Below are 26,840 nucleotides of genomic sequence, written 5' to 3' on the forward strand. Positions count from 1 at the left end.
CAGATAATTACTAATGGGTCAGAGACGGTCACAACTTGGCTCTTGAGTACTCCAGGACCTGGCAGAGGCTGCCCAGGGAGGGGGTTGAGTCCCCTTCCCTGGAGGGGTTTAAGGGCCGGGTGGACGAGGTGCTGAGGGACATGGTTTAGTGATTGATGGGAATGGTTGGACTCAATGATCCGATGGGTCTCTTCCAACCTGGTTATTCTATGATTCTACGATTCTATGACCTTCCCACTCCAGTGCATCTGGCTTATCTGAACAGTCTTAGCCACTTTGGACTCTCCCCACTTTGGACTCTGTCCTCTGCTCCAACCTCTGTTATTGTAGTTTTTTTAAGCATCTGGACTCAGTTAACCTTTTTTCCCTCCTTCTTCTTCTTTTGGTCAACGTGGAAGAACAAAAAGATCCATAATACTTCACATTTTGACGTGCCATTAAATAAAGGTGCCTTGTACAATGTTGTCATGATTTTCAAGCAGGGATGAAGTGCAAGGGATGAGAAGAAGATTAAAGCAGGAGGTATCTATCCTGAAGACAGCTGCCTTACCGCACCAGCCCCTTGTAGCTCTGGATTACAGGCAGCCAGCCCCAAGCCTGGCTGTGAGAGATGCTTAGAAACCATCTGCCAAAATAATTTTTAACTGAGAACAGTATTTTTTGGACACAGCTGAGTCCCACTCCTCCTCCCCCACCCCCCACCCCAACTTCCAGAGCCTTTTTCATGGAAGCATAGAGATTTCAGTGAAAAATCGTACAGAAAGAACATCAGGGCAAGAAGATTAATTTCAGAAATGAACCAAAAAAACCCTCACCATTCTAAAGCATATCTTACATTTCTGGAAATTCATTTTACTTGCACAATCTTCATTCTCCCTCTACTCCACTGTTGCGAGACCCCACCTGGAGTCCTGTGTCCAGCTCTGGAATCCTCAAAATAAGAAGGAGATGGAACTGTTGGAACGGGTCCAGAGGAGGCCACAGAGATGATCCGAGGGCTGGAGCACCTCTGCTACGAGTACAGGCTGAGAGAGTTGGGGTTGTTCAGCCTGGAGAAGAGAAGGCTCTATGGAGACCTTAGAGTAACTTCCAGTATCTGAAGGGGCTCCAGGAAAGGTGGGGAGGGGCTTTTTACGGGGGCCTGGATTGATAGGATGAGGCAGAATTTCTTTAAACTGGAAGGGGGAAGATTAGACATTAGGAAGAAACCCTTCATGCTGAGGGTGGTGAGAAACTGGCCCAGGTCACCCAGAGAAATTGTTGGATGCCCCACAACCTGGAGATGTTCAAGGTCAGGTTGGATGGGGCCTTGAGAAGCCTGGTCCAGTAGGAAGTGTCCCTGCCCATGGCAGTGGAGTTGGGACTTGATGATCTTTAAGGTCCCTTCCAACCCAAACCATTCCATGAGTCTATGATTCTGAGTTGATCATTTCTACAATCTTCCACCATTTGTCAGTGGTAAAGGATTCATGAGGCAATGGGACTACCAATACGTAATAATACAGCTGTGGAAGTACTCTCTTCTTTTCTTTTGTTTGCCTTTTCAAATCATTTAAGGCAAATTCTATTTAGCACCGACTGAAATATCTTATCTTCCTTTCTAGATCAAAGTGTCTCCTGTTTGTGTTGTAATTAATAAGTAATGAAACACCTTAATTACAACACAAACAGGAGATACTTTGATCTGGAAGGGAAGATAAGGTATTTCACTCGCTGCTAAGTAGCAGCTGCTCGTAATGATTTTGAAAAGAAAATAAAAATAGAATATTTAAACAATTTTGGGTCATTATGGCATGCCAGGAGTACCTGCCATAACATAGGAATAGATAATATAAATATAATAAAATGCTATTAAGAAGCCATAAAACAACCCAAGAATGTCTTGAGCACTGTTTTTGGAGCGAAAATTCGCTCATCCAGTTGGTTTCAAAAGTAGTTGGTTTTGTTCTGATTCCAAATGAAAACAGTAGATGTTCCTGGGAAAACGGGAATATGTGAGCGTCAGTCTCTTCTCACGCCTGCTTCAGTTCCTTCTCTTGCACTGAATAAAACTGTTGGATGAAGACCACCTCCTCGGCTACAGCTTCATGTCCTTGAAATACCCAGGGCCACCATGTGCACTTTCCCACACCTGGGAGAAACTTTCATGCTGTTGAGAAGGGTAGCTGCACTTTGAAGACCATGAGTTCAATCTAAATAAGTGGAGACATCTGGTTCATGTTTGTGTCACGCCACAGTAACAGCAACAAGAAGATCTCATGGACTGGGAGGAGAAGCTGCATCCTCCAAGGTCATCTTTCCAGTAGTGCATTTTGGAGAAACTTTTAAGCATGCCAAGAAGAGAGGTGGGACCTCTGTGCAACTCCCATCTCCTCATGGTGGCTACAGCCAGCCCTGGTTATATCTTTCTTCTAGGTGCCTCGTGGTTTGGTAACAATTAGCCTTCACTGCTCTTACAATATAGAATTACTCTGAGGAAATTGCTCATCCATCACTTTCAGGTTCCTTCCAGAATTTCAGTCAGAAATTTGTACAGAAATAAACATATTCCGAGAGAGGAGGAAGCAAGCAAAGCCAAATCAAGCTAAGTCAAGCTAAGCAAAGCTTCTTTTGCTTTTCTTTTTCAGTAACTTTAATAATGGGATGATAATAGGAGACAGAAAAATGCAAATGTACACATTAACAAGGAGAAAAATGTAAAGCTGGATTGCTATCCTATGAAATGGTGATAAACTCAACTTTGAATACTATTTAAATAATCAATTTAACTTTGGCTTTAAGTTATATTAAAATATTACTATTTTAACTTTCATAGCAGAAGGAAATTAAAAAAAATAAGCAGAAGGTAAGCTAAGCTTAAAAATCAGGATGGAGGAGGTGTTGCCTTTCACATGAGTCCTCTGCTGCTGTTCGGACAGCTTTGGGATGGTCTAAGGAAGGTAGTATCCTCATATTCACAAATAGATAATACCCAGATCTGCATAAAATCAGGGACTGCAATGGTGGGATCACAGGCTGCGTAGAGAATGGATTGGGAGGAGATCTAAGGAGAAGGACTTGGGTGCTTGTGGATGAGAAGCTCAACATGAGCCGGCAATGTGCACTTGCAGACTAGAAACCACCCGTGTCCTGGGCTGCATCCAGAGCAGCGTGGCCAGCAGGGTGAGGGAGGGGATTCTGCCCCTCTGCTCCTCTCTTGTGAGACCCCACCCAAAGTCCAGTGTCCAGCTCAGAAGTCCTCAGTAGAGGAAGGATGTGGAACTGTTGGAATGGGTCCAGAGAAGGGCTACAAGGATGATCCGAGGTCTGGAGCATCTCCCATACAGGGCCAGGCTGAGAGAGTTGGGGTTGTTCAGCCTGGAGAAGAGCAGGCTCTGGGGAGAACTTAGAGCAACTTCCAGTGTGGAAAGGGCCTCCAGGAAAGACGGGTGAGGGACTTTTACAAGGGCCTGGAATGAAAGGATGAGGAGGGATGTCTTTCAATTGGAAGAGAGCAGATTTAGATTAGGCATTAGGAAGATATTCTTACAATAAAGGCTTCAGGAAAGCTGGGAAGGGGCTCTTGATCAAGGAGTGCAATGACAAGATGAGGGGTAATGTTTTAAGCTGAAAGAGGGGAGATTGAGGTGGCATTTTAGGAAGAAATGTTTTCTTATGAGGGTGGGGAGGCCCTGGCACAGGTTGCCCAGAGGTCAGGTCTGCCCCATCCCTGGAGGTGTTCAAGGTCAGGTTTGACAAGGCTTTGAGAAACCTGATCCCATGGGAGGTGTCCCTGCCCATGGCAAGGGGTTGGAAATGGATGATCTTTAAGGTCCCTTCCAACCCAAATCATTCTATGATTTTGTGATTCTAATATTACAGCCTATGTGGTCTCTTATTTCTAAGCCTGCTCAGCTGACCAAAGTGAAAAATTTCCTCCTTGGAAATCAAAGGCAAACGTCATTATTTTATTTCAGTTGTGCTGTGGAGTTTGTCTTTACAGAAAAGTAGCTTGGACTGGAATGTGTTCCCTCTGAGGAATCTGAAGTAGTATTTGTAAGAACACAAATGTCAATAAAATTGCAGCAAATAGAGAAAATGCCTCCTGTGGCATGGGAGGGTTCTTAAGGATTCATTTAAGAAGTTCTCCTGCAGGACTAGAGTTACTGATGACTCAAGGTCATGACAAGGGCTCTCCTTGGTGGTGTTTCTGGCTGGCATTCCCAAGGTCCTTCCTACATCTCACTGTGGTTTTGTTCCTTCATGCACTGCAGCCAGAGACACCTTCATCAAGTGGTGGTGACAGATGTGGGGCTAGTGTTGCAGGGGAAGACAAGTCATTGGGTTGATGACTGTGAATTAACCTTGTTGATGGAAAGTGCTATTAAAGCAGATTTGAGGCATTTATGAAATCAAGACACATTTCTAGCTTGCAGTCGTGCATCGTGTTGCTTTGCTCCCTTTCACTCCAGGCAGAGCTTCTCCAAATGGTAGAGAATTACGAGTTATCAGACCGTGCAGCCCATCTCCCTGCCAAGGTAGCAATGTTTCCCACAATCTCTTTATTGCATAATCCCTCTCTAAGCAATGGGGCCTCCAGAATTTCCAATGAGAGGCAGTTCTGTAGTCGTCCAAACCAAAATGAACACTGGAGACACAGCGTGGGGGTCCAAGAGGAGGATTAGGATATTACCCTTTGGTTCAGCTCACAAGTAAATCTTCTTGGACCTCAGGCTCCTTTCTTGCTGTTTCGTACGCGTAGGAGAGCCAGAACTGTGTGAACGAGTATTTGTGTAGACTCATCCCTTTGGCAAAGTAGAATGTCCTGGCCCAGACTGAGGACAACTTTCAGTCTAGTTGTCTTTGTTTCTCCATTTTGATATCTGACCTTACAAGTTGTTCTTCCATTTTTTTTTCATTTTCTGCCCCCTCCTCTTGTCCCTTTCTTCTTCTCTTCATGCCACCAGCATGAAATAGCTCAAGGCTGTATTTAAAGAACTGAGAAGCTGCAAAGAATCAAGTAGGATAATGGGAAGAAAGGCTCAATGGGTCTCCAGGGACTTATCATGGTTTCTCTCCAACTGTTTTACATGGAGTCGAAAGTTCAACCTCACATTTTCTGGAAAGGCAAAAAAAAAAGAAGGGGGGGAGAGAAGGAAAGAGGACAAGTCGTGATGTGGGAATCTTTGGACTGTGATGAAGATGGAAGGCGCCACTCGAAAAAGCGGAGCTCTTCCAATGAGAAACAGATGTCCTACATGTTCCTAAACACATTCAGTCCGTTTTCAATTACACCAGAATTAGAGCAGTAATGAGAAACAAAACAGGGTTCTTGGTTGGGTTTTTTTTTCCCCCCTCTCTCTGCTCTGTCTTCTTTCCTTTCTGCCCCAGATGGATCAGTAGCCTATCTCCAGATGACATCTCAGATTGCTTCCTAAAACAATGCTAATCATCTAATACTTCTAACCTGACACTAATCTTTTCTTTCCTCGGTCTTATTTTCTTCAGACAAGTGAACGTGGGAACATTTCTACAATCTGAGAAGTTCGTTACTTGATAAGAAAGGCTTATTCTGCTCCTTTTCTGCTTGTCAGAAGCTCATTGATCACGTCACTTTAATGTCTTCTAGAGTTCTGTTGTTTTTTCAAACCAAGATTTGACCAAACATCTTTCTTTTCCTAGCTGTGGTTTTCCTCATTCAGGCAAGAAAGAGGAAAGGGTTTCTCTCAAAAGACTGTGTGTTAGAATAAGAAAATACCCTGAACTTCTGTTCTTATTCTCTTTTTTTTACCCCAAAGCAATTAGGGGATTTGGTTCAGTACTTTCTTGGTTTCTCAAAGACAAGTTCATAGCGTGAGCAAACTAAAGAACACAAAAAACAACCTCCTCTCTCCAAAATCCCCCCAGGTCTTTTGGCAAACCTTGTTTTTAAGCCTTTTCCTCAGGTGCAGGTTGTTTTATGGTAGGATGATCCTCATGGCAGAGTTTGATCTCTGGTTCTCCTGGTTTAAGCAATTTCTGGTTCGATCTCTGCTCTCCTGGTTTAAGCAAGGAACCAGGAGACAGAAGTCTTTGGAAATCTGCTGCCAGCCCAGCTCAGCCCATGAAGATCAGAGGCCTAAAGCTCATGTCATTTAAGGACACGTGAATTAAAACAAAGTAATCTGAAGGACCATGGTCCTCTTTGTGGAGACATCCTCCGTTGAGCTGTCCACATCTTCGGATTCTCCAAAATGTCTGATGAGTTTGTGCTGAAGCATTTCCTTTACTGTATCATATAACTGTAGAATGGTTTGTGTCAGAAGGGACCCTAAAGGTCCCTCAAGATACCCCAAATATCCTCTCTCAGGGAGCTTGAATTGCTAACCCACATCTTAAGCTACCAGGACTCTGGCCACAATATTAGCTTTCAAATCCTGAGATTATCTTAAGAATCATTGGAAGGGTTGGAAGGGACATCAAAGATCATCCAGTTCCATTCTGCCTCATCCTGCCACTACAGGGCCTTGTAAAAAGTCCCTCCCCATCTTTCCCGTAGCTCCTTCAGGTACTGGAAGCTGCTCTAAGGTCTCTCCAGAGCCGCCTTTTCTCCAGGCTGAACAACGTCATCTCTCTCAGCCTGTCCTCGTAGTAGAGGTTCTCCAGCCCTCACATCATCTCTGTGGCCTCCTCTGGACCTGTTCCAACAGTTCCATATTCTTCTTACGTTGGGGATTCCAGAACTGGACCCAGGACTCCAAGTAGGTTCTCACGAGTGCGGAGTAGAGAGGGACAGTCACCTCCCTCTGCCTTTCCCTCCCTATAAAGAGGGTCCTGCAGGAAACACCCTGTTGTGCATTTCTGTCATTCACAGGCCCAGCACTCATTTTTCAGGAGCTTAGTCCTTTTTCTCTTTCCCTTCACCTCCTTACAAAGTTATTTTACAGGAACCCACAGCCTCTGCATGAATATTGTTTCTTTCTTTTTGTAACCTCTTTTACTTCTCTGGAGATCGAGAAGGAACAATAAATAAAATAAATCAACTCCTTCCTTTCTTCTTTGGTTTCCCTCTCTGCCTCCCACCAGAGTATTTTAATTGAGAAAACAAAACAGAACAATAGAGACAACCCATCAGATGCTAAATCTTGGTGGGGTGTACTGGACATAATGTGCCTTGTGGTAAGATGTCCCCTTGAATAAAGAGGCAGGAGACACTCTGAGGAGGCCACTTCCAGAAAATACAGCCTGCAACACCAGATTTTGCCCCTCGCAGTACAGACTGACCACCTCTGGACCAGTTCAATCCTGATTATATGAGTCTGAAGCTGCCGTGCTCTTGTTGAGGTGCTCAGAAGGGTTTATCACCTCTGGGCTGAAGCAGCTGGACATCCTCCAGCTTTCAGCTGGCCCTGATCCAGGCGGCTCCTGTGTCTCTGAACTGCAATTCCCAGCTTTTCCAGATCTGAGGTTAGCAGGGGCAGGATTAACACACGCCCAGGCTGTACCCTGACCTGCTCCATCGCTTCTGAAGCAGCTCTGCAACAGCATTGATCCACACTCTGCAAACACCAGAAGCTGCTGTTCTTCACGTACCAGCCAAAGCAGCAAAGCCTGAGGCTTCTCCAGGGCTGTGGGGCCACTGTGCTGCAGCCTTGGCTCATGCCAAATCATGGTCTGCTGCCAGGACACAGCAGAGGTGGGTTGCTTCCCCAAAGCTGCTGATTTGCTTCATTATGTTGCTTGAGGACACATTGACCATGTTCAATCCCCTCCCCAGGACAACTCACCCCTTCCCTGGCAACCTGCTCCCGTGTTTTTCTTAACACCTTCTCCAAGAGACCCAAAACCCATCCTATGCCACGTGGAGGTGATTGCATAGAACAGACCCATTTCTAGTTGCAGGAGTATGTAAAAGCTTGGCCACTGCTGGCTTTACACGTACAGTGCAGAACAGGGAGCCAAGAGATACTTCCTATGCTCCTGAGCTCTCATGCAACCTTGTGTAGGTCTCTAGCATGTTCATAGAACCTTGGAATGGTTTGAGTTGAAAGGGCCCTTAAAGACCACCCAGTTCCAACCCCACTGCCGTGGGCACAGACACTTTCCACTGGATCAGGTTTCTCCAAGCCCCATCCAACCTGGCCTAGAACACCTCCAGGGATAGGGCATCCACATCTTCTCTGACCTTCTCTCTCTAAGCACAGAGAGCGGTGGGACAGTGGTCTTGGTTGGTGCCTTCAGGCTTGACTGTAACCCAAAGGAAAAAAATAAACGAGAAATTCCACAGGTGGCTGAGGCAGCTCTAAGCTGGAGCTGCTGAGAAGGGCAGCTGTGACCTCTACCTGCACCTGCCCAAAGGCCCAGCCACCTCCTTCAAATTGACCTTCAGATGGTTGTGGGTGATTTACTGAAAACTAACCCAACAACACAAATGACCACCGGCATTCAGATGAATTAGGGACTGAGTGAGAAGTGCAGGGAGATCATAGAATCATAGAATATCCTGAGCTGGAAGGTGCCCACAAGGATTGTTGAGTCCTAATGCAGGAGGTGACAAAGAAGAACAGTGCATGGGTGAGCTGAAGATGGTTGTGAAACACTGATATTTGAATAATGTTGCTCTTGATCTACTGCAAATCCATTTCTCTGTGATACAATCATTTTTATCTGTCCAGAGTGGATAGAGAGTGCTGCCACATAAGAATTTGCCTTTGTCTCATCTTCACATACTCAGGCTTACTATGTCTTCAAAGAAACCGTGGTTGCTTCACAACAGAGAATTTAAAGTTTCTGGAGTGCTCTTAGGAGCCATCTTTTGCTGCAAATTTAATAGGCCTGTTTTCAAGAAATGATTAATAATGTGCAGAAAAAAAGCAGCAATCTATTGAAAAAGTACGTATTTTAGTTATTTTTTATATACAACCTATGAAGTGGAAAATCTCTCCTCTGCATTTCAAAGAATCTTAGAATTGTTACGGCTGGAAAAGACCTCTAAGATGTGTTATCCCCAACATAAGAAGGATGTGAAACTGTTGGAACTGATCCAGATGAGGACACGAAGATGATGCAAGGGCTGAAGAACCTCTGCTATGAGGCCAGGCTGAGAGAGTTGGGGTTGTTCAGCCTGGAGAAGAGAAGGATCCAGCAAGACCTTAGGGCAGCTTCCAGTAAGTGAAGGGGCTCCAGGAAAGCTGGGGAGGGACTTTTTACAAGGGCCTGGATGAGGGGAAATGGCTTTACATTGGAGGGGAGAAGACTGAGAGGAAACATTAGGAAGAAATTCTTCATGCTGAGGTTGCCCAGGGAAGCTTTGGATCTTCCATCCCTGGAGGTGTTCAAGGTCAGGTTGGATGGGGCCTTGAGCAGCCTGGTCCAGTGGGAGGTGTCTCAGCCCATGGCAATGGAGTTGGAATTTGATGATCTTTAAGATCCCTTCCAACCCAAACCATTCTGTGACTCTATGATTATCCAGTACAACCACCAACACAACCCCAGCATGCCCACAAAACCATGTCCTGAAGAGCCACATCTACACACTTTTTGAACCTCTCCCTGGGCAGCCTCTTCCAATCCTTCACCACTCCTTCACTGAAGAATTTTTTCTGAATTCCCAATCTAAATATTTGTGAAACTCAACTGCTTTGTTAATTGGTCACGTCAGAGATATGACAAGAAAGATTCTTAAGTAATAAAGAGGGGACTGTGGCTTTGAGGCTAAATTTACATTCTTAATTCTCCATTTCTTAGTTTTTGAGCATTTGATTTCTCATCATTTCATTAACGGTTGTGATTTGCCTGCACTACCAACTGCTCTTGCCGATTGCCAAAGGGTATCATAAATATTTGGGCTATTCCTTGGCCTCTCCAGAAATCTCCCACCACAAAGAAGGCTGAACTGACCTAAAACAGTCAACTTTCATGAAATCCACCTCGATCTTTCTCCTTACACCTCTCTGACTGTGTTCTTGGATGTGCTTTGAAAACGAGCTTTGTGCCCTGCAAATTGACGTCCAAACCCTCTCTATTTTAGCACTTGTGGCCAGATGGAAGCAGTTCATAACCCTCTACCCCTCCCTGGTCTGCAGCAAGTTGTTAACAAGCCTTCCTGATTCTGTTCTCAAAGTACACAAGATTAAATCAATATTAAGACTTTTCATGTGACAGCCCTTAAAATGCAATAATTAAGAGCCTAGGTTATTGTTGAAAACCTGGATCCTGCATTGGCTGAGCTGGGCTCACTGCAAGAAGCAGAGCTGCAAGTTGGTATTTGCCTAATCCCATATAACTTAAAAGCCCTCTTTTTATGGCTTTTAGACCATCTAGGCATTGAGTTTCTCAGATATTAATATCTGGGCATGCCATAATTGGGAATTCGAGTGTTTCCATGAAGAAGCTTTTCCAAACCAAGCTGCATCTGAGTGGGTTTTCCCCACTTGGGCTGCACCCTGATATCTCAGCATCGATGCTCCTGAATGGAGACACCAGGTCCTGGCTGGTTCTCAAATGAATGCTTTTACATTGAAAAATACTAATGAACTGCAAACGAATGCAGGCCAGCACGTGGACCATATTCCACTGCGAAATATTTTTGTTTCAACTTGTAAGGCATTAAAACTGTAGAATACAAAAGAAAAGCTTTAGCTGTGTGGGAAAATCCTACCATGAATGAGTCCCATCCCTTTGCTCTTTGACTCCTGCTTTTAATTTTATAGGGAATTTCATTTTTTCTGCATTCAAATTAAAAAGAGAAAAGGGCTCAGGCTGTGTTGTGAGGTGAAAGTCTTTGGTTTCTACCTCCTTACACACCCATATATGGACACAAATATGTAACCATGGAATGGTTTGGGATGGAAGGGACTTCAAAGCCCATCCAGTCCCACTCACTGCCATGGGCAGGGACACCTCTCACTCGATCAGGCGCTCCAAACCTCATCCAACCTGGCCTTGGACACCTCCAGGGATGGGGCAGCCACAGCTTCCCCGGGCCTCCCCAACCTCATCATGAAGAATTTCTTCCTAATATCTAATCTCAATCTCCCCTCTTTCATCTTAAAACCATTCCCCGTCATCCTGTCACTCCAGACTCTTGTTAAAAGTCCCTCCAACCCAAACCATTCCATGATTTTATGTGATGTGTTCAGGTTCTGATTAAGAAATTACCTTTAAGGTCCCTTCTAAGCTAAATAATTTTTTACCTTCATTATTTCTTTCCCTGATTAACTTCTCTCTTTCTCTCTTCTTTTTTTTTCTTTCTTTCCCTTTCTTCTACTTTTTTTTTTTTTGGTTTCAAAGGTGTTTACATGAAAATTCTCAGCATGATTTTGCTAAAACTGAATCACGCCTCTCCCCAAATACCTCCACCTTTGGACAGACAGTACGAGTAAGGGAAATTTCAACACAAAGCGAATTAGGTATATAAAGTTATGGGAAAGTAAAAAAGAAGAACCAGCTTTCAGTTCCAATTAATTATCATGAATACTTTGTGCCATTGGCTCAACTGATGGATAAGGTAACGCACATAGAACTCCAAAAACAATTAAGGACACCTCATCAAAGCATTTCATGCAATCCTTTATGGATTTCAAGTTCGCTGGGAAAGGCAGCGAGTTGGTGATTAAATTCTTGTACAAAGCAGGTGGGTTTTAAGTCTTAGTCATCACTATCAAACTCCCCCACCTTAGAGGATTACTCAGCTGTCTTAGCGCAATTTGCCTTTGCTGTACCTAAGCACGGCGTCCAGCAACAAAGGCAAGAACTTTATTGCCCCTGGGGGAAAACAGAAGATAATCCCTTGTGCTGGATAACTAACTGTTAGGATTAAACTCCAGTCAAGTTGTAACTGAATTTCCATCTGTGGCCAAATACATTTCTTAAAGTGCTCCAAGATCCACTGGAATCCGCAAAGTGTTTTCAAGTTGCTGTTATAAAATGTACATCAAGACCTGCAGGCAATAATCCCTCTGGTGTTACCTGGTAGAACATCTCCTCCTGAGTCCAAGAGCAATAGCCCCTTGCTACAAATGAGTCGTGGGTAAGGGGCAAATGTTTATGGAGGAGTTACATGGGTTTAAACCTCTTCCATCATCATTAAGAATCACAGAATCATGGAACAGTATGGATTGGAAGGGACCTCAAACTCACCCATTCCAATCCCCTTCCCATAGGCAAAGGTATCTCCCACTGGATCAGGTCGCTCCAAGCCCCATCCAACCTGGCTTTGAACACCTCCAGGGACAGAGCAGCCACCACTTCTCTGGGCAACATGGGCCAGGTCCTCCCCACCCTCACAGGAAAATGTTTCTTCCTAAAATCTCATCTCAATCTCCTCTCTTTCAAGTTAAACCCATTCCCCTTCATGCTATCCCTTCACTCCCTAATCAAGAGCCCCTCCTCAGCTTTCCTGGAGCCCCTTGTAGTACTGGAAGCTGCTCTCAGGTCTCCCCAGAGCCTTTTCTTCTCTAGGCTGAAGAGCCCCAACTCCTCCAGCCCTCAGATCATCCTCGTGGCCTCCTATGGACTCCTTCGAACAGATCCATGTCCTTCCCTGACTGAGGACTCCAGAACTGGACACAGGGCTCCAGGTGAGCTCTCACCAGAGCAGAGTAGAGGGGCAGAATCCTCTCCCTTGCCTTGCTGGCCACACTGCTTTCGATGCAACCCAGGATGTAGTTGGCTTTCTAGGCTGCAAGTTCATATTGCTAGCTCATGTTGAGCTTCTCATCCACCAGCACACCCAAGTCCTTCTCTTCAGGGCTACTTTCAATCTGTTGTTCCAACTGATGCTGTGCGCTATTGTGCCTGCGTTTGCATCGGGAAGGAGAGAAGGCCTCCATCTCCAGTGAAGATGGACTGGCTGTCTCTTAAGCCACTCATGTATAGTCACGCTCTCAGTCATGCATGGAGCCTCCGTAATTTTTTGAAGAGGTATGTGATGTGCTAGGCAGGTTGGGGTGTAATTTTTGCAAGAACAGGAGAGTAACACCTTCAGGAACGCTGCAGAAATGACCCACTGAAGCGAAGGACTGGAATAAAAAACCAGAAGAGCCCTTTTAGCATCAGCTCCTGGGAGGTTTGGAGGAAGAAGGGATAACGAACTCTCTAGCCTCACACCTGCAGGCTCAACATCTCCTCAGCACCTTGGCAGGGTGCCCAGCCCAAGCTCCTGGCCACCGTCGGAGCCCGCTGTCTGCTCTGAGCAGACCCAAAGGCAGGTCAACGTTTGCACTCAGCAGGCAGCTCCGTGCAGACACAACACACGCATCTTCCCTCATCTCCCAGGAATTCACTTTAGATCTCACACCAGATTGAGGGATTCCTCATGGAAAGGAGCGAGGGAATGAGAGATCTGGGTGTGCTGCTTGCAGTTCAGGGCAGCCGGGTGGGTTTCCCACTCTGATTTTTGGGTTTTCCAATAGTTATGGGTGACCAGGGCAGAGTGAGGGGGTTCCTGGCACCATTTCCACTCTATTTATTCTCATGACAAACAAAGACAAAACCCCGTCACTAGAGAGAAAACAGATTATAGGTTTTGATGACAACAAGTTTAAAGTATTGTCCTTCAGAAATGAATTGAAAAGGGAATTTCTGGGAAGGTCAAAGTGTCCCTGACACCTGGAAACTGAAGATTGTGTCGGTTTTGGATATACCTTCACTGAGAAAGGAACGCAAGTGACAGCTGAAGCACTAGAAGAGGCTGCCCAGGGAGGTGGTAGAGTCCCCATCCCTGGAGGGATTTAAAAGATGGGTAGATGAAGTGCTTAGGGATCTGGTTTAGTAGTGGACAGGTACGGTTGGACTCCATGATCATTCAGCCTGGAGAAGAGAAGGCTCTGAGGAGACTTGATAGTGACCTTCCAGTACATTAAGTGGGCTACAAGAAAGCTGGGGAGGGGATGTTCACAAAGGCTTGGAGTGATAGGACTTATCCCTGCACTCCCTCACAAAGAACTTGCAACCAGCAGCTGAATTGAGGCTTCCTACAGCCTTAATTTATTGTGCTCAACCTTAAGCCAAGGCTCAACAACTTCCTTGACCTTTGGAATGCAGTGAAAGTTTCTTTCCACACTTAGGAAAATTGAAAGTCCCTAAAGGTGGCTGTCCCAGAAAAGCAGCACTGTGGAGAGACGTCTGGACACCTGACCAACTGCCTGTGACCTTCATGGAGGAGACAGGTTGATATGGTTGGTTTCAGGCTTGGGATAACTCAGCTTTCTAGGACACATTCTTTTCTCCTCATCACCAATTCCCTCCTTGGTAGCTTTTTTGTTGACCCAGAGCCCAGCTCTTCCTATGGCCTCATCCCTTTGGTTGAAATCATCCTACATCTCCATTAGTAAACATCTCCAGAACCTCGCCCCAGCTCTCTGGGAGATTAGCTGCTGCTGAGATCACTCACCTTCGTTAGACCACAAGCCTGAGTCTCACGATGGTACCTGTGATAACCTCAGTGTTTGCCTCCTGGCTCTCTGCGTTCCCAGTATGCGTTCCTCTCCCTGGGCAGCTCCCATGAACTCTCCACCAGGTGTCAAGGAAGGGTTGGAGCACCTTCACAACACTGTGCTTGTCCCTGGGTTGGCATGAGAAGGCACTCCCCAGCCAGCTGCGACACCCACACTGGGCACTCCTTGGATTTTCTACAGTCCTGCAAAGCCACACGTACCACCAGGCTCATCTCATCTCGTCTCCAGACACCTCAGCCCATGTGGCATCAGCAGTTGGTACTGGAAGGGGCTGAAGTGCACCTGGTCCCTCTGGCACCTCAGTTCTTTGTGCTTAGGGTTTGTGCAAACGGCATGGCCAGCAGGTCCAGGGAAGTTCTTCTCCCTCTGTACTCGGCCCTGGGGAGATCGCTCCTTGAATCCTGTGTTCAGTTCTGGGCCCCTCCCCACAAGAAGGATGTTGAGGCTCTGGAGCGAGTCCAGAGAAGAGCAACAAAGCTGGGGAAGGGGCTGGAGAACAGGCCTTATGAGGAACGGCTGAGAGAGCTGGGGGTGTTTATCCTGGAGAAGAGGAGGCTGAGGGGAGACCTCATTGCTCTCTGCAACTCCCTGAGAGGAGGTTGTGGAGAGGAGGGAGCTGGGCTCTTCTCCCAAGGGACAGGGGACAGGATGGGAGGGAATGGCCTCAAGCTCCACCAGGGTAGGGTCAGGCTGGACGGCAGGAAAAAATTTTTCATGGAAAGGGTGATTGGTCCCTGTCCGAGGCTGCCCAGGGAGGGGGTTGATTCACCTTTCCTGGAGGGGTTTAAGGGACAGGTGGGTGAGGTGCTGAGGGACATGGGTTAGTGTTTGATAGGAATGGTTGGACTCGATGATCCTGTGGGTCTCTTCCAACCTGGTTATTCTATGATTCTATGCGAGAAAGAAAGCAACATCTACCCCTTAGACAGATGAATGGTGGTGGCATTCAATCTCCTGAATCTACACAGGGTCCTTGATATCTGGCTGGGTTGGGAGTATGGATGACCAGAGTCCAGGTGCAGAATGATGAGGTTTAGACTGGATTCTAGGAAAAAAACCTCTTCACTAGAAGGGTTATCACTGCAACAAGCTACCCTGGGAAGTCATTGAGTCACCATCCCTGGAGATATTTAAAAGATCTGTAGACATGGTGCGCAGGGACATGGTTTAGTGGTGAACTTGGCAGCCTGAGGTTTACAGTTGGGCTCAATGATCTTAAAGGTCTTTTCCAGCATAAATAATCATATGATTCTGTGATCACCAAGCTGTCTGCTATCAAACCCTCCCTGGAATCACAAACAGGCAGCTGTGTCACGCTTGCAAAGTCTGTCCTCATAAATAAGCCAAGCCAGGGTCTCTTTTGAGGCCACCAGGATAAGCATGTGCACATGATATGTGACTACAGAGTCTGAAAGGGACTTTTAGATGTCTTAATTCTAAATCTTCTCTTAAAGGAAGGCTGACTTGGAAGACCAAGGAGGTTGTTCGGGAGCTCGTCCAGTCAAGATCTCAAAACCTTGACTAGTAGAGCTCCTGCACTAAGGGACCTTTTGGGGTTATTGCATCTCAGCTTCACGGCTTTGTGGTTTGCCTTTGCCCACATGCCTGAGCAGCATTCTTCTCCCTAAAAACCAACCGAAGAGTTTTGAAAACAGTCTGTGCTGTCCTTTGAGAGGTGTCCAAAATGGGTTTTTTAGAAGATTCTGACTGGCAGACACAAAATTGGACACTGTGCTGACAATCAAGTGCCTGGTGAACCCATAACCTGGCCTTGCTTCCTTGATTAGTATCAACTTAGGCCTTAGGCATTTAGCTCATTGAATCTTCCAAGGGATGAGCCTTTAGCCTGAGCTGCTCCCTTTTCATCAGAGGTTGCCTGCAAACCCAGTGCACGAGTGGTGCGTCTGGTCCAAGCCCGAGGCACTTTGCAGCTTATATTGACTTAAATCAAAGTCATGGAATCATAAAAGTTGGAAAAGACCTCTAAGATCATCCACTCCAACCATCAGCCCAACACCATTGTGCCTACGACATGGTTTTTGAAGACCTCCTGGGATGATGACTCCACCATTGGCCTAGGCAGCTTCTTCCTATGCTTCACCACCCTTTCAGTAAAGATATTTTTCCTAATATCCAGTGTAAACCCCCACTTGGAGCAACTTGAGGCCATTTCCTCTCATCCTATCACTTGTTACTTGGGGGAAGAGACCAGCACCCACGTTACTACAACCTCCTTTCAGGGAGTCATAGAGTGTAATGACTTCTCCCTTCAGTCTCCTCTTCTCCAGACTAAACAATTCCAGTTTCCTTCATTGCTTCTCGTAACACTGTTCTCCAGACACTTCTCCAGTTTTATTGCCTTAGTCATGGGTGTTCGAGCCCATGTGCTCCTTCAAGAAGTCAGATACAAGATTGCTCGGTTTGCTCTCTGCTCGTAGGACACGGAGGATGCATAATCATTCATTTTATTGTGCCAGCTTAACATCTAACCCTAATACAACCTCAGACTTAGTCCTGCATCTCTACGATCTGCTCTGGGCTGTGCCATCCAGGTCAGGCTGGTGTTGGTTCAATATTTCGCACACCCACAGCCCTTTTCACAGCAGAGACATGTTGTGCATCTTCTGAACCATCCTGACGGGCTGTGGCTCCACCTCAAATCAAACCACAGATGTGACAACTTCGCAGACTTCACTGTGTCTGATGTAAAAATGACGCTCTGCAATAAATCATGTGGCAACTTTTCCAGCTCATGACCAGCAGAGAATTCCTTTGCAAGCTCCACACTTTACCACAAGCATGAAGATGAGCTTGCGTGTTGAACAACCAGCATCAAAACCAAGGCACCTAGCAGTTTCCCAGGAAGTCACAGAATCATAGAACGGTTTGGAAGGGATTTAAAGATTATCCAGTTCCAACCACCCTGACATGGGAAGGGACACCTCCTACTGCATGAGGGTGCTCAAAGCCACATCCAACCTGGTTTTAAACGCTTACAGGGAGGGGGTATCTATGATTTCTCTCGGCAACCTCTGCCAGTACCTGAACACCCTCATCCTGAAGAGACAGAAAATCTGTTCAAAGTGTGCAGCAAGCATCAATGTGGGTGATGGGATTTATGGGACTGGGAGCTCGGCAGTGTGGTCAAAGCAAACAACTGTGTGAAATCATCTCAAATATTTAAATTTTCACTACAGGATGGGGGACGATGTGACTGGGAGAAGCCCTGAGGAGAAGGACTTGGAGTGATGGTTGAAGAGAAGCTCAGCATGAGCCAGCAACGTGTGCTTGCAGGCCAGAAGGCCAACCATGTCCTGGGCTGCATCAAGAGCATCGTGGCCAGCAGGGTGAGGGAGGGGATTCTGCCCCTCTGCTCTGCTTTCATGAGACCTCATCTGGTGTCCTGTGTCCAGTTTTGGAATCCTCAATGTAACAAGGAGATGGAACTGTTGGAACGGGTCCAGAGGAACTCTGAAGATGATGTGAGGGCTGAAGAACCTCTGCTATGAGGCCAGGCTGAGAGAGTTGGGGTTGTTCAGCCTGGAGAAGAGAAGGCTCTGGAGCAGCTTCCAGTACTTGAAGGGCTCCAGGAAAGCCGGAGAGGGACTTTTTCCCAAAGCCTTGCAGTGATAGGACAAGTGGGGATGGCTTTAAACTGGAAGGGGGAAGATTTAGATGAGACATTATTAAGAAGTTCTTTACAAAGAGGTTGCCCAGAGCAGTGGTGGCTGCCCCATCCCTGGAGGGGTTCAAGGCCAGGTTGGACGGGGCTTGGAGATCCTGATCCAGTGGGAGGTGTCCCTGCCCATAGCAGGGGATTGGAACTGGACGGGCTTTAAGGTTCCTCCAACCCAAACCGTTCTACGATTAACTGGCTCTACAGCCCCCTCCAGAGACACGAGCAAGGAAGAGGACTTAACCAGATTTATTCCTGCACGAAACGAAGATTTACTCACTCTTGGTTCTTTTTAAGGTGTCATAAATTGAGTCCGCTACCTTTTCTCAGACTTTCTGGATTATTCAGGAAGGACTTTGCAGTTCAGAGCGCCGTTTTCTCCCCAGCCCCCCTCCCACTGATCTGAATAACAAGCCTGGGGTCCAGCCTGTGTTTATAAATATGCGTATTGGTTATGTTAATGGAATCTGATTTATTACAAAAATAAGAGACTTCATCAATTTTCATCTGGACCTCTTTCAATGGGACATAAATTACACTGTTGCTACTGGGTTTGGATTTCTAAGTGGATTTATTGGAGCACGGACATTGCTCATTTATTTTATTGGCCTCCTCCTCTGTGGAATAGTTAGTTTTGAAGTTTTTCTCCCTTCCTTTTTCTCCTTTTATATCACCCTCAGAAAATACTAGCTGGGCTGCATCTAAAGGAGTGTGGCCAGCAGGGCAAGGGAGAGGATTCTGCCCCTCTGCTCCACGCTGGTGAGATCCTACCTGGAGCCCTGTGTCCGGCTCTGGAGTCATCAGCACAGGAAGGACATGGAGTTGCTGGACCGAGTTCAGAGGAGGCCACGGAGATGATCCAAGGGCTGGAGCACCTTCCGTGTGAGTACAGGCTGAGAGAGTTGGGGCTGTTAAGCCTGGAGAAGAGAAGGTTTCAGGGCAACCTTCAAGCACCCTTCCAGTACTGAAAATGGCTACAGGAAAGCTTGGGAGGGACTCTTGATCAGGGAACTGGATGAGCTTTGAGGTGCCTTCTTTGATTCTGGGGTGGAGTTTTAAACTAAGAGGGGGCAGATTTAGACTGGAAATAAGGAAGAATTATTTTATAATGAGGGTGGTGAAACACTGGCCCAGGTTGCCCAGAGAGGCAGTGGAGGTCCTATCCCTGGAAACATTCAAGGTCAGGTTGGATGGGGCTCTGAGTAACTTGATGGACTTGTCTCTGCTCTGCATGGGGCTGGATGACCTGTAAATGTTCCTTCCAACCCAAAGCATTCCATGCTGGCTCATCTCAGGCCAGCCTGTGAGACCAAGACTGGCCAGCTCTTAACTCTTCCTGCTGTCCTCAGCCTCATCATGCACCCTTCTCCCCATCTGCATGCCCTGAACTTGTGCCCAGAACACTTTCTTCTGCAAGCTGGATTCTGGAGCCTCCAGAAAATGAGCCAAAGGCTTGCCTGGCTTTTGTTGTTGTTGCTGCTGTTCTTGCCTGAGGCTGGAGCACAATCCCATGAAACAGAAGCCCAGGCTCCCAGGAATGCATCGCATTACGACACTGTGCCGCAGAGACTTAGACTATTTACATAATAGATCAGAAAGCCCGGCCAATTAGCTGACAAAGGAAAGGGTGTGCTAGCAGGGCACTCAGAGTTCACTCTAATTAAGAGCAAGCCATTAGAGAGCTTGCCTCAAAATGTGAGTGAAGGAGGAAGATGAGCACGAGGAAGAAGATAATGATGACTACGTACATCAGGGATGTATCCTTCTCAGCCTCAACCCCCAGGCCTGGATGCTCCCCAGCTCAGCAGCGTGGATAGGGAAACTGAGGCAGCTCCTTGGCTTGGGGTGAAAGGGATGAGCTGACCAGGGTTCAAGTCCTCTCTGACCCCTGGCTGCTTGTTCCTCAGCGCTTCCCTCCTCGCAGTAACGTACAACAGGGCTCATCTCCGGTGTCATGCTTTGATTTGACATTGGCACATCTCCACTTGCCCTCCTGCAAGCACAGTGCCACCCCCTCTGTGGTCTTCTTCTCAGTGGACAATAAAGAGGCCCACACACATGCAGGCAGCAACCGGGTGAGCAGGAGGAGGAAACCTCAGTCCCCATCACTTCCTAATTAACTTAATTTGCTAATTGTCAGCATTTAGTCAGGGGAGGAGCGCCACCTGCTGAAGCCACCATAGCCCTCCTCCTGCTCCATCAGTTACCAAGTCCCACCACCCTGCAAACCCAAACGGCATCATCAGGAAGAGGATAAACCACAGTGTTTTCCATATCTCCATACCTTGTGCTCTGGAGGTCCCCTGGGTGCTCTGGTTGGCCATGGTACCACGATGTAGTGCATCACGTAACTCTTCTATACAAGCCTTGTCGGTCTTCAGTCTTAAAGTAGTCGAGACTCTTCCTACAGACGTGGAAGTACAAGTTTTTATTCAAGACTGATAGTTCATCAGTGTGATGAGTTCTCTCTTATTGGCTGGGCTGTGCTGGCAGTGAGTGTCTTCTTAACCCACACAAACCCCATAATCTTAGAGCATTTTCATCTTACTTCTAGTCACTACTCAGGTTTTTACCCTTCTTAAGAGTTTAATGAAAAGCAGAACTATAGAATGGTTTGTGTTGGAAGGGATCTTGAAGATCGTCTAGTTCCAAATCCCCTGTCATGAGTAGGGACACCTCCCACTGAACCAGGTCGCTCGAAGCCCCATCCAACCTGGCCTTGAGCACCTTCAGGGATGGGGCAGCCATCCCTGGGCAACTCATGCCAGGGCCTCCCCACCCTCAGCATGAAGAATTTTTTCCTAAAGTCTCATCTCAATCTTCCCCCTTCCAATTTAAAGCCATTCCCCCTCATCCTATCACTCCAGGTCCTTGTAAATCGTCCCTCCTCAGCTTTCCTGGAGCCCCTTCACGTACTGGAAGCTGCTCTAAGGTCTCCCCAGAACCATCTCTTCTCCAGGCTGAAAACCCCCCACTCTCTCAGCCTAGCCTCACAGCAGAGGTGCCACATCATCTTTGTGGCCTCCTCTGGACCCAGGTGGGGGCTCACCTGGGTGGAGTAGAGGGGTAGAATCACCTCTAGGTGACCACTAGGTTTGTGTCCTTTCTACTTAACTGCCAGCCCCTGAGCTTGCAGAATACTTTTGATTTCACATTTTAAAGCTCTGTGTTACAACCACCCTCTCCCCCACTTTTCTTTTGAACCTTTTTGAGGTTCTTCACACCATCTCCTGAACCCAGCAGCTGGGATTTTATTGAAAGAACACCAACAGCTGCAAGACGTCCAATAAAATCATTAAAGTGGGCAACACTGGGGGTTTACTCCCCTTCTTTATTGCTGGTTGGTTTTAGGACAGACCCTTAAAAGCATTTCTAACTGCCAGAGCTCAGAGTCCAGCTAATCAGACAACTTGGAGAGGTATTGAAGATGTAAGCAATGGTGGTTTGAGCTGAAGTGGAATCAGTTTCTGACTCCAGTTCAGTCTCACCTAAGTGACTTCATTTTCAAAGAGCTCACTGCACAATTTTCAGACAGGGTTTCTCTCTAGCAGTGATCACTCGGGGCTCTGGGATGCAGGAAGGCCACTGCTTCTCCTTATTCCTGTAGAAACCAAGGCCATCCTCGAGCTGATGGAGCCCCAAAGCAAAGAAGTAAAAAAGGTAGCACCTGTAGGTGACCCCATATTGACCAGCAGAGGTTTCCATCGCATCGTCATCATACTTGGTATAAAACTGAGAGATCACAAGAGTCTCACTCTCTTCTTCAATGGCCAAGATCCAGCGAGAACCTCATCTGTCTGTTTGCTCCTGATCCTAGATCCGTGTGTTCCCAAATCCATTTCCTGAGCCCAGCTCAACATGAGCCAGCAATGTATGCTCGCAGCCCAGAAACCATCCGTCAGGTCCAGTGGGAGGTGTCCCTGCCCATAGGAAGGTTATGGAACTGGATGGGCTTTGAGTTCACTTCCAACCCAAACCATTCCATGACTCTAGAACAAATCCCTGTGGTGGCTGCTTACCTAATTCGTGCCCTTCTGCAACCCATACGGCAACTAAAGTTCAACACCGCAAGTCCTTTAAAGAACTGGCCTCTAAGTGAGTACATCAGCCCCTTCTGGGGCCTCATGTTTTGCACAGATCACCCTCATTAGCAAGGGAAAGTGGAATAAATGGAACAGGCTGCACTCCTGGCGCAATACTTTCTTGGTTCCTCTTGCAAGTCCCGCGATTCAAACCGATCCTTCCAAGCAGCCCCGGTTCGTGACCGCTGAAGATTAGTAAAGGCCAGGGATCCAGCATCCCTGCAGCTCATCACTGACAAACACCACTGTCTGCATGGAGTGTTTTCAATAAGGGGTGTTTGCTTTGTTGGGAGCTTTCGGAGAGACTGTTTACAACAACAGCCTTACAATTACCTCCAAATGATGTCCCTGTGAGGAAGATGTTCTGGGAACCTTAAAACCAAAGCTTCTGAACTGCTCTATCTATATCAGAAATGTGAAAGTAATCAGGAGTTGTTTGGAGCTGGAGACACTGTTGTTATAAACAGATGTTGCTTGAAAGCATCACGGGGATCCGTAATGGTCAACCCGAGCTGGGCCAGCTTGGAAGAAGGACCAAGCCTGAGGTGAACTGATCAGAACAATTCAAGTCATGGTTTCCATTCAATGCTCTTCTGCACCGTAAAATCTGATCTATTTGATCCATGCCAGATTCACCATTCCCAGGCACCAGGATAAACACAGATCTTTTTGCTTTGTGTTGAAATATTGGGATGAAAAGGTTTGGGTGGGTTGTTTATTTTGGGGGGGGGGGGGGGGGGGAACGACACACATTGTTTTCTGGGGTTGTTTTGTTTGGTAAAGACAAGGATTCAGTATTAGCTGAGCCTGATTGATGCTCACCGAGAGTCTGGAAAATGAGAATATGCAGAAGAAAGCTGGAGGCAAATGCTTGTTTGGTTCTTACTGGAGGATTTGTCTTATGGGGAGGGAAGAAAACAGGAGGAAAACAATTTATCCAGAAGACAGAGCACTGAAGGGAGCCCTCTTCTTCTTCCCAAGCCACAAGACCTCAGGGAAAGATTAGACTTTCTTAACTGTTTCTTTTTCTTAGCCTTTGGATTTTAAATCTTAAAACCACACTTGGGTAATAATTTCAAGTCCTTTTCCATGACTGCAAGTGATAGAAGTGTACCCACATGAATCAGAGAAGCTGGTTCTCCTTCAGCATTGTGGGATCTGAGAATGCAGCTCAGGGCTGGGCAGGGGGCAAGGGTGCCCAGAAACCATGGGAATTGTCTCCTCGGAGGGCGGGTGGAGATCTAGCCTTCAAGAGGATTCCTACTGGCTCTCTGGGTGACCCCAGAGAAGTCACAAAGACTCTGGTCAGCCTATTCAGAGGGGCCACCATCAGCTCCTTCAATTAGGAATCCCATTGCTGAGAAAGGCAGGAACGCTAGAACACGATTCAAAACCCTCTCACGAAGGGACCCTGGGGCAACCCCTTGGCTTATTTGTGTACAGGCTGTAAATTATACCTTAATCTAGGCAAGAATCTCTCTGTGGTTTGGTTCCCACCCTGGAGGCGTAGGAATAGGTCCAGAGGAGGCTACAAAGATGATCAGAGAGCTGGAGCACCTCCCATACGAGGACAGGCTGAGAGAGTTGGGGCTGTTCAGCCTGGAGAAGAGAAGGCTCCAAAGAGACCATATAGAGACCTTCCAGTACCTGAAGGGGCTACAAGAAAGCTGGGGAGGGACTATTCACAAAGGCTTGTAGTGATAGGAAGAGGGGTAATGGGTTTAAACTGGAGAGAGGCAGATTTAGACTAGACATAAGGAAGAATTTCTTCACTGTGAGGGTGGGGAGGAACAGGTTGTCAGGGAAGTGGTGGCTGCCCCATCCCTGGAGGTGCTCAAGGCCAGGTTGGATGGAGCCTTGGAGCCCCTGATCTAGTGGGACGTGCCCCTGCCCATGGCAGGGGGTTAGAACTAGATGATCTTTAAGGTTCCTTCCAACTCAACCTACTCTATCATATGCTGTTCCTTTCTCCCTGGGTAGAGCAAGAGCTGTTTGAGACAGAGCTTACCCCCCACATGCACTTCCAGAGCACACAGTTTGATCCTGTTTAATGCAGCTGGATCCAATCTCAGGTGAGTAGGGGCTTAGAGGTTTGTTTTACCCAGAAAAGTCTCATAAGTGGAAAAAAAGGGGGGAAAAATGAGGCAAAAATAAAAGCAGTGACACCCCCCACTCCCAAAGAAGGCTCCTGTCTGCCTACAACATTCCTCTCGCCGAACAGAAGAGATACTGAGCTCTTTCTTGAACGGTTTTGCCCTTCTCCGGTTCTGAGGGAATAACACAACCATGATTCATGGGTCGGGACACTGAGGTGACTGTAAGGATATGCTGCTGAATTCAAGGGGCTGAGGCAAAGGGGACCAATGGGAGGGAGGCCACACGCTGATGTAATGTCTGGGTAGCTCAAACCAGCTCCTCAATCTCTGTTATTAGGTAAAGACAGGCTGTCCCTGGAGAACACACAAGCTCCATTCCCCCTCTCCACAGCCCTTCACACGGTCGCGTTAGGGACATGCCCTTTGCTCTCTCACCTATGAGCTCCTGGCCCACACGAGCATCCTCCAACACTCCAGGCTTCTTCCTCCAGCAGCCAGAATAAAGCAGCCACACAATGGGAGCATTGTGCAAACAGGTCCCCCAGCACCACGGCTCCAGCTCCATAATGAAATCTCTCCACCACCTTTTACTGAGGAGGGAATTTGATTTCAGTTCAACTACCCACACCTGGAGGAGGTAGGAGGGGTGTCGGGCTTGTGGGGAGGGGTTGACCTCTCCGTAGACTGACAGCTTGCTCAGAGCTGCTGCAGGAAAGGGAAGGGGAGGGGGACTGAGGGCAGGGCTGAGGAGCATCACAACAGTTTTGTAGTGTGATGAGTTTGTTGAGACTCAGACACAGCAAGAATCATAGAATAGTTTGAGTTAGAAGGGACCTTAAAGATCATCTAGTTCCAACCCCCGTGCCAGGGCAGGGACACCTTCCACTGGATCAGGTTGCCCCAAGCCCCATCCAACCTGGCCTTGAACACCTCCAGGGATGGGGCAGCTAACACAGATCTGGGCAACCTGGGCCAGGACCTCCCCACCCACACAGGAAAACATTTCTTCTTTCAACCTCCCCCTTTTCAGATGAAAACTGTTCCCCCTTGTCCTATCCATTCACTCCCTGATCCAGAGCCCCTCCCCAGCTTTCTTGGAGCCCCTTTCAGTACTGGAAGCTGCTCTAAGGTCTCCCTGGAGCTTTCTCTTCTCCAGGCTGAACAACCCCAACTATCTCAGCCTTGCCTTGTACGGGAGGTGCTCCAGACCTCAGATCATCTTCATGGTCTTCTCTGGACTTACCCTAACAGGTTCACAACCTTCCTGTACTGAGAGCTAACTCAGGTCTGATGCTAACCTCAGGTTCTTGTTCTCCAGCTCCAATGCACTGAAGGAAGGAGTCCTTAGCACCTGGGTTTGAAGGGGCCAAGTGGCCCTCGATGGAGGAGAGAAGGACATTAAATTTACATGGAGCCACACCTGGGCTCCCCAGGTATTGTTTCCACCTGCAAGGGTAGAATTATGTTCTTCTGGGCATCTGTGTGTGGCAGCTTCCTAATTCCGAAGAACAGAACTGACTGCACAAGGTTATGGAGCTGTTGGAACCGGTCCAGAGGAGGCTACAAGGGTGATGAGAGGGCTGGAGCACCTCCCATATGAGGACAGGCTGAGAGAGTTGGGCTTGTTCAGCCTGGAGAAGAGAAGGGTCCAAGGAGACCTTATAGCAAGGGTTGGAACCGGGCCCTTTGTGTCTGTGTGTGTTCAGATGTGCTGCTTGAGTCCTTTCTACCCCACTGAGATCTCCAGGGCCATATCTAGCTCAGGATATGTTGGCAGGGAGGGAGATCAGGATAGACAGTGCCTTTGGTGGCAAAAGACAGAGGTTCATCTCAGTCTGTGGGGTTTGTGATGTGTGGGAGGAAAACGGGATCACGGAGGATGCAGATGAATGGAGGTGGAGGTAGATGAAGGCTGACTTTGAGGATGAAGCTTATGGGATACTGGGAGGGAGAAGGAGACATTGTCCTCATTTATGGGGTGAGATTTGTAGTTGAGCAGCAAATGTAAGCAAATGTGTGGGTTCAGGGTCCCTACTGATGATATGACAGATGTGGGTGAACGAAGTTTTGGGAAAAAAACCCTCCAATAATAGGAGAGGAAAAAAGGGATGTTGAACATACTGATCTTCTCGCTGCCTGTCCTGGTGGGCCAGTTTGGAATTAGTGTGACTGAGGACCCAGCCAAAGCAGGTAAACCTAAAGAGAATTACACCATGGAGAAGGTGTAATTGCTTGGTTGGAAAAGACCTTTGAGATCTTCAAGTCCAACTGTGTCTGTCCACTACTAAAAGACATCTCTGAGCACCTCACCTACCTGTCTTTCAATTCCCTTCGAGGATGGAGACTCCACCACTTCCCTGGGCAACCTCTGCCAGGACCTGAGAGCCCTTTTGGTGAAGGAAAGTCCACATGCTGCCCTCAGATTCCCCCTGGAGGAATTACACCATGGAGAAACTTGAGTCAATGAGGAGCACAGAATGAAGCCCCATGGATAGAAGAGGAACAGGTGAGTCCTGCATAAGGGCATTTCTGCATGGAACACGGATGCTGGGATTCGTTACAAAGCACC

This window comes from Phaenicophaeus curvirostris, chromosome 4 (assembly GCF_032191515.1).
Source record: "Phaenicophaeus curvirostris isolate KB17595 chromosome 4, BPBGC_Pcur_1.0, whole genome shotgun sequence".
Lineage (NCBI taxonomy): Eukaryota > Metazoa > Chordata > Aves > Cuculiformes > Cuculidae > Phaenicophaeus > Phaenicophaeus curvirostris.